This window comes from Otolemur garnettii, unplaced genomic scaffold (assembly GCF_000181295.1).
Source record: "Otolemur garnettii isolate 467f Iridium unplaced genomic scaffold, OtoGar3 scaffold00113, whole genome shotgun sequence".
NCBI classification, from domain to species: Eukaryota; Metazoa; Chordata; class Mammalia; order Primates; family Galagidae; genus Otolemur; species Otolemur garnettii.
The window spans coordinates 3,465,149-3,472,582 of NW_003852508.1; the positions used below are offsets into that span (position 1 = coordinate 3,465,149).

Sequence of the window (7,434 nt, forward strand, 5' to 3'; positions counted from 1 at the left end):
AAAAAAAAAAAAAAAAAACAATGTGCTGCTTTTATATACCATTTGAAATATTTTCATCCAATTGGTTAACATAGCTTTCACCACATTTTCTTTTTTATTGTGTTCAGATATTTATAATCTACACTTAGTAAATTTAACATGTACCCCTGTAAAATGCACTGTAGGTACGTTCCCACCAATTACCCTCCCTCCATCCATCCTCCTCCCTCCCCCTCTTCTTGGGCTATAGTTGGTTTATAGCTTTCATATGAAAGCTATAAATTGGTTTCATAGTAGGGCTGAGTACATTAGATATTTTTTTTCCCATTCTTGGGATACTTTCTCAGGGTGGGCAAGGGACTTGAAGAGAAATTTCTCTGAAGATAGGCTCACAGCCTACAGACATGAAGAAATTCTCATCATCCTTAATCATCAGAGAAATGCAAATCAAAACCACTTTGAGATATTGTCTAACTCCAGTAAGATTAGCCCACATCACAAAATCCCAAAACCAGAGATGCTGGCATGGATGTAGAGAAAAGGGAACACTTCTACACTGCTGACGGGAACGCAAACTAATACATTCCTTTTGGAAAGATGTTTGGAGATCACTTAGGGAACTAAAAATAGACCTGCCATTCAATCCTTCAATTCCTCTACTAGGTATATATCCAGAAGATCAAAAATCACTTTATAACAAAGATATATGCACCAGAATGTTTACTGTGGCCCAATTCATAATTGCTAAGTCATGGAAGAAGCCCAAGTCTCTTCTTTTGGATAGTCCTGATTGGTGTACTTTATAACAAAACTATCCTCTTAAATATAACACTTTCCTAAGTTCTATGAGTTGTTCTACAGAACCTGAGGTCATAGAAGGAACCCCCAAATTTGTAGCCAGTTGCTCAGAAGCTTGAGTGGCCTAGAAACCCTGAAACTTGTGGCTAACATCTGAAGTGAGAACAATTTTGCAGAGGACCATGCCCTTAACCTGTCAAATGTGACCTGACTCCAGATAGTCAGCATCAGAATTGTACTACACAAAGACAGTACAGAAAAAAGACAGACCAGTATCATTCATGAATATAGATGCAAAAATCTTCAACAAAATGGTAGCAACTAGAATCCTGAGGTTTATTCCAAGGATATAGGCTAACTCAATATTGAAAGAAAAAAAAAAAATCAACCAACAGTAATCCACCAAGTCAACAGGCTAAAGAACAATCACATGATCCTATCGATTGAAACAGAAAAGCATTTGACAAAATTTGACATCTATTCAGGATAAAAACTCTCAGCAACCTAGCATGAAGAGAAACTTCCTCAACTTGATAAAGAGTAGCTACAAAAACCATAAGCCAACACCCAACTTGATGAAAACATTAATGCTTTCCCTCAAGATCCAAAAAAACTCATCACTTCTATTCAACTTTGTACTAAATATCCCAGCCAGTGCAAAAAAAAACAAAGAAAGAGAGAGAGAGAAGAAAAAAAAGTAAGGCATGTTGACTGTAAAGAAAGAAATAGTTCTTATTCACAGATGATGTGACTAAGTAAAAAATCCCGAAAATCTTGAAGGAAAGAACTCTTAAAGCGAACTAGCACAGTTGCAACTGTCAAAAATCAGTCAGGCTCAGTGCCCATAACTCAGCGACTAGGGCACCAGTCACATAACCGAAGGTGGTGGGTTCAAGCCCGGCCTGGGCCTGCTAAACAGCAATGACAACTGCAACCAAAAAATAGCTGGGCAGTGTGGCAGCGCCTACAGTCCTAGCTACTCAGGAGGCTGAGACAAGAGAATCGCTAAGCCCAAGAGTTTGAGGTTGCTGTGAGCTGTGATGCCACCACACTCTATTGAGGGTGACATAGTGAGACTCTGTCTCAAAAAAAAAAGAGAAATCAATCATATTTCTATATATTTGCAATAACCGGAAATCAAAAGTTAAAAAATACAATTTATAATAGCTTCCCCCAAATAAAACTCTTAATTATGAACCTAACACATACAAAATATATACTGAAAGAAATGTTAATAAAAAAAATCAAAGAAGAACTAAAAAATGTGATAAATATACCATGTTCATGGACTGGAAGTCTCAAAACAATAATGATGCCAATTCTCTCTAAATTGATCTATAGATTTAATCCACTACCAATCAACATTCAGGCATGACTTTCTGCACATAGATAAGCAGATTTTAAAATTTACAAAGAAAAGCAACATAACTAGAATAGAAAAACAATTCTAATAAGGAATAACTTGGCAGAAATTCCTATATCTGATTTTAAGACTTTAAAATTATAATAATCAAAACAATGTGGGACTGGATCAAAAGATAGGCACACACAATAATGGAATAGAGTCCAGATAGAGACTCACAGAAATATAGCTAATTTATTTTTGACAAAGATACAAATGCAATTCAATGGAGATAGGATAATCTTTTCAACAAATGGTGTTGGAAGTTAGATATCACATACGGGGTGGTGGGGGGGAGGGAGAAAGAGCCTCAGCCTAAAATTCCTACCTTATACAAAAATTAATTCATATCAATCACAGATCTAAATATAAAATGAAAAGCTGTAAAACCGTTAGAAAAGGGTGGCACCTGTGGCTCTGAGTAGGGCGCTGGCTCCATATACCAAGGCTGGTGGGTTCGAACCTGACCCCAGCCAAACTGCAACAACAACAACAAAAATAACCAGGCATTTTGGTGGGCACCTATAGTCCCAGCTACTCAGGAAGCTAAGGCAAGAGAATCGCTAAGCCCAGGAGCTGGAGGCTGCTATGAGCTATGACACCACAGCATTCTACTGAGGGTGATAAAGTAAGACCTTGTCTCTAAAAAAAGAAATAGAAAAACTTTTAGGAAAAAAAATACATGAAACTCTGCGTATGAGCTCGGATTAAGCAAAGTGTTCTTAGACACAATACCAAAAGTATGCTTAAAAGGAAAAAAAAATTGAATTTTATCAAAACTAAAATCTTTTGTACTGTGAAAGACAATGTTAAGACAAGTACAAAGGTAAGCTACAGAATGTATTTGCAATCACATATCTGACAAAGGTCTTACATCTATAATACATACTTTTAAAAAATTCTTTTTTTTTTTTTTTTTTGGCCAGAGCTGGGTTTGAATCCCCCACCTCTGACATATGGGGCCGGTGCCCTACCCTTTTGAGCCACAGGCAAAAAATTCTTAACAATCCATAGTAAGAAAACAAGAAGGCTTGGCACCTCTACTCAGTGGTTAGGGTGCCAGCCATATACACCAGGGCTGGTGTGTTTGAAGCCAGCCCAGGCCTGCTCAACAACAGTGACAACTACAACAACAACAAAAAAATAGCAGGGCGCTGTGGCAGGCGCCTGTGGTCCCAGCTACTTGGGAGGCTGATGCAAGAGAATTGCTTGAGCCCAGGAGTTGGAGGTTGCTATGAGCTGTGATGCACTCAACCAAGGGCAACATATTGAAACTTTGTCTTAAAAAAAGAAATGTGCAGAAGACTTAATAGACATTTGCCAAAAAGGACATACATATGGCAAATAAACATACAAAAAGATGTTCGATGCCATTTCCCATTAAGAAAATGCAAATAAAAACCACTATATGCCTATTATAATAGTTACAATTTAAAATGCTGATACTACCAAGAGTTGGCAAGATTGTGAAACATAATTTGCATTCATATCAATGGCAGGAATGTAAAATGGTATAGCCACTTTAGAAAACAGTTTGGAAGTTTCTTATAAAGTTAAACATATACTTACCATATGACCCAGCAATCCCACTCCTGGGTACCTACCCTAGAGAAATGAAAACTTAAGTTCATGTAAAAATCTATACAAGAATGTTTATAGCAGCTCTAGTCATACTGCCAAAACCTGAAAACAACTCAAATGTTCTTCAACGAGTGATGGATAAATAAATGAATACACCCATACCATGGAATATTATTCAGCAATAAAAAAGGAAGGGGCTACTAACACATGCAACAACTTGGATGAACCTCAAACACATGCTGAGGAAAAGAAGCCAATCTCAAAAACTTACATACTATATAATTCTATGTGTATGACATTGTTAAAATGACAATATTACAATGACAGAAAACAGACCAGTGGTTGCCAGAGATTGTCAGAGATTGGTATGACTCTAAAGAGATAGGATGAGAGCGATTTTGGGGGTGCTAAAACTATTCTGCACCTCAACTACAGTAGAGGTTACGCTGATCTTCACATGTGTTAGAATGTATGAAATACTACAACAAAAAAGTCAATTTTACTGTATGTTAAGGTAAAAAAGAAAAATAAAAAGCAAAACAAGTTGCCCAAGCCCATTTGCAGACTTAGCAAATCAGGATCTCCAGTAATGAGGATGCAGTTTGTTGTATTTTTAAGAAAGGCCATGGGTGATCGTGGAGTACTGGTATAGCCGAGGAAGAGAATTCTGTTTTAACTCCTTAATTTTGATTTTTCCATCTTTTCTACTATTTCTTTAGGTCAGGACTACTGGCTCCAATTCATCCTCTATATAGTGCCAGAGTGATTTTTTATAGGATAAAGTTCAAGTTGTTCAGCATGACACATAAGACCTTCTGTGATTTGTTCCCTGTCTACCTCTCTCATTTTTCTGCATGCCCTTCCTTGCATTCCACATTCCAATAATAAAGGAACACTGTAAATCTCCTGAAAAGACCTACTACTTTAAGTCTCCAGGATTTTGTTCAAACTGTGTCTTCTGCCTGAATTCCACCCCACCACCAATTTGCCCAACAGGTACCTTAAGATTATCTCAGTCATATATTCTGTTAGTGGTTTTCCATCCATCTTACCATTACCTATAATACTTTCCATAAGCCTCACTCTTACCATTCCTGTTATCACACTTACAACTCTTAAAATGCCAACCTTCAAGGTAACTCTCTCCCACACTTCATGTTTTTTCAGCTATTCATGCCTTAGTGATACTCCCCTTTATCCAGAATATTTTCCCCCTCATGTTTTCCTGGCTACAACCCGCTCATCCTATTAGGAAAAAAAAAGCCTGTCATCACCAACAAGTCTTCTCCTGCACTTCCAGGCTAAGATAATCACACTTCTCTATTCTGATAGCTTCCTCTGGTTACTACTATCACAACATTTACCTTACCATATTGAAATTATTTTGTGTCCATCTCCCTCAATTTGCTCTTTAACAGCAAAAATTACAACTTAAATTTTTATATTTCTCAGGCGTAGCATAAAATCTAGAACAAACAGGTACTTCAACATTTCCTGATGAAGGTAGTAAATGACATAATAAATTACCAAGTAACAACACATGTTTCCTTTTCTCCAAGAAGATCTAAGTGACTATTTTGATAATACCTAAACTTCAATCTACAGCTAAGGTCTCTCTCTTAGGCTTTTGTCCTGTTATAAACTATTGTCAGGCCAGGCACTGTGGCTCACACCTGAAATCCTAGCACTTTGGAATACCAAGATGAGAGGACTGCTTGAGTCCAGAAGTTCTAAGCTACAATGAGATACTATGATCTCACCACTTCATTCCACCCTGGGCAACAGAGCAAGATCTTGTCTCTTAAACATAAAATAAACAGATAAATAGATGACAAATAAAAGAAACTACTATCAACTAAACATGTTTATTTACATATACCACATGTACCTCAAACTCAATGTAATCTTAAGAGAATCCATTTTTTCCTCAGCCCTTTTATCTTGAATGTGCATATTTTCTTGGACTGCCATTCTTAGTAAATAGATCCAACAGCTCAAAATTACCTCATGAAAAACTTCAGAATCACCTTCAATAGCTTCCTTTCCCTCATTTCTCACAACCAAACAGTTATAAAGTCCTGTTGATTTACTGATAATGTAAGCTTTCCATATTCAGTGCCTCAGGTTCAAGTCCCTACTTTATCAAACAGGGGCTACAGCAAAAGTTAAATTAATTTAACAGTCTCACTGCCTGCAGTTCTGAATTCCCACAATTTACCTTTCAGAATGCCAATAGAATGATTTTTCTAAAGTGCCACATCATGACTTCACTCCTTTACTTGGCACCCTGCTGTCTGTTAAAAAAAGGTCTGAACTCTTTAGCATAAAAAAAATCTTCAATGATCTGGCCCTGCTTCTTTCCCAGACCACCCCGCCCCACACTCCCCTCTGAAGTCCCTGCAGTTTCCTAAGTGCAGCCATGCTTTCTAACGCTCCTGCAAATTAGTCCTGCCTATAATGTTCTCCTACAGCACATTCATCCGGTGAGCTTCCAAGACTTAAGTCTAGGGTGATTCTTCTACAAAGCTATTCCAAATCTATAATCCCACCCTACTACTACTACTGCTGGAAAGAACTGATCATTCTTCCTCTGGGTTTCTATCAATTCGTATGTCTATCATGGTGCCTATTTATCACTTATAACATCTATTTATTGCAAATCCACCTCCCCCCAGAAACTATAACCTCTTGAAGCCAGGGACCACCTAAGAATGTTGCCAACCTGGCATATGCCACATTTCTTGGGTAAAGGACACAACTAGAACTTAGACTTTACCTTACAAATGCAAACAGTATAACCTAATCATATGTACCCTTATATTAATCTGAAATTTAAAATAATAATAATAAAAAGAATGTTGCCTAGCTTCTCTAGTATCTAGTACAATAGTAGGATACATTGAAAATGTCCAATAAATGTTTATTAAATAAAATAGTGAAGGCGTGAAAGTCTTTATATTAGCTTTTAGCTTTGGTAAACAGGAGTTCACAGTAACAAAATTTAGTATACAAAACATTATGTTGTCCCAAACATATTCTGAAACATACATCTCTCTCTTGGCTTATGGTTCTTTGAGGTAAAACCAAAGCTTCCTTTGTTTTTTAGAAGATAACAGCAATGAATGGCAATGAACAAATTCTCTCAAAAATATTTTAATTCTTACATAATACTCAGAGCCAAAAATTCACTTTTTTAAACAGAAAAAAGCTAATTAATAGGCATTATTTCCCCCACACAAAAAATAAAATATCATCAACAAGCTATGAGTGATTACACTGTTTAAATAATACATACTGTTCCTAAGTGCAAAGTAAAGAAAGTTGTCTGTACCTTTCTACCTATTCTCCCTTACCCATAACCTCATACATAGATGTTACATAAAGGAGACGCTATTAGGCCTATCCTGGTCCTAATATATCCTGGAATGTCCCATGTTCCAAAATTAATCCATTCTCTTCCCTTATTTCAGTCAAATTTCTCATTCTCTGAGCAGGGCAAAACTCAGCTAATGTTGAAAGCAAGAAAGCACTCTCCAGAAATCTAAGGACAGCACCAGCATATGAATAACTAATATGTTTAATATTCTCAAAGATTATCTGCATTTTAAAAGAGGTAGTAGTAAGTGCAAATAAATATTAACTTGTTATAATACGAGAGATTTTTTTTTTTTTTT

General features: G+C 36.6%; 1 protein-coding gene across 4 annotated transcripts in view; it reads right to left on the reverse strand.

Moving 5' to 3' along the window:
* Positions 1-7,434, reverse strand: part of ARFGEF1 (ADP ribosylation factor guanine nucleotide exchange factor 1) — a 141,234-nt gene that overhangs the window by 118,767 nt on the left and 15,033 nt on the right. Inside the window, exon 1 of one of the 4 annotated variants that reach the window (XM_023517551.1) lies at positions 3,749-3,759. The exons of the other annotated variants lie outside the window; for them this stretch is intronic. The gene's annotated coding sequence lies outside the window, so the exon portion shown is untranslated. Of the gene's footprint in view, positions 1-3,748; positions 3,760-7,434 lie in introns of those variants that run through there. 4 annotated transcript variants of the gene reach the window in all.